The sequence below is a fragment of the Podarcis vaucheri genome (genome assembly GCF_965113315.1).
Source record: "Podarcis vaucheri genome assembly, chromosome: 5".
In the NCBI taxonomy this organism is placed as follows: domain Eukaryota; kingdom Metazoa; phylum Chordata; class Lepidosauria; order Squamata; family Lacertidae; genus Podarcis; species Podarcis vaucheri.
Window position 1 is genome coordinate 7,793,076 of NC_138763.1, and position 910 is coordinate 7,793,985.

Genomic DNA, 910 nt, shown 5'->3' on the forward strand with positions numbered 1-910 from the left:
CGCTCGGGGGCGTGCCTTTGGCTCACACCTCCATAGGCTTCGGACAGGGCCATGCCCCCCAGAGTCCTTTAACGGACCACCCTTCGCTCACTGGGGGGAGGTGATGGCGTTCCTCCCCCACACACACACACACATCCTCTTAACCCCTTCTTACCAATGCCTACCGCCAATGCCGAAGAGTTGTGACGAGTTGCTACGAGGTAGGCGAAAAACCAAATGGCTGTAAATTGCCAATTGGGAAAAAATCCTACCATGCCCCATGCGGCGACAGACCGAAGTCCATAGCAAAGTCAGAGACCTACCTAGAGCCTACCTAAAGGAATGGAGTGCAAAGGGGGGAAACCCCCAGAAGGAAAAAAAAAAGCCCCAAATTGGTTTCAGCTCCAAAACTAGAGATAACAACTCCTGAACATCAAGCAGTTTAGAAATCAAGCAACACCAGCAGCGAATGCTGGAAATTCTCTGTAAAAGGAACTTGCCTGGACAATTCAACAACGGAATCCTCCAATAGATTTTAACCTTTGCTGGTTCCAGGACCACAGGGATTAGAAGGGACTCAGGCATTATGCAGACTAAACCCCACAAACTGACGACAGTTAGTCTATGTGCATATAAGTCTCAGATGAATTTCCTGTTTGTCAAAACACGAACCTATCCAGACATGTAAGCCTACTCAGACCTGTAAAAGCTGACATGAGTTTTTACTTCTTTTTAACTCAATGTTGAAGAGGCAACAACAAAGCTGCTGGGCTGCCCTTGAGTTCCTGGAGCAAATGAAGCAGAGCCGGGAGGATCCCAATCTAGGGTGAGGTTTGTCTCAGAAGAGGTGTTGGGAAAGCCCCAAACTGTGGTGGTGAGGAGTTCCTGGAATGGGAGGTGCTGTGGGACTATTGTGTATGGGGTGGGACAG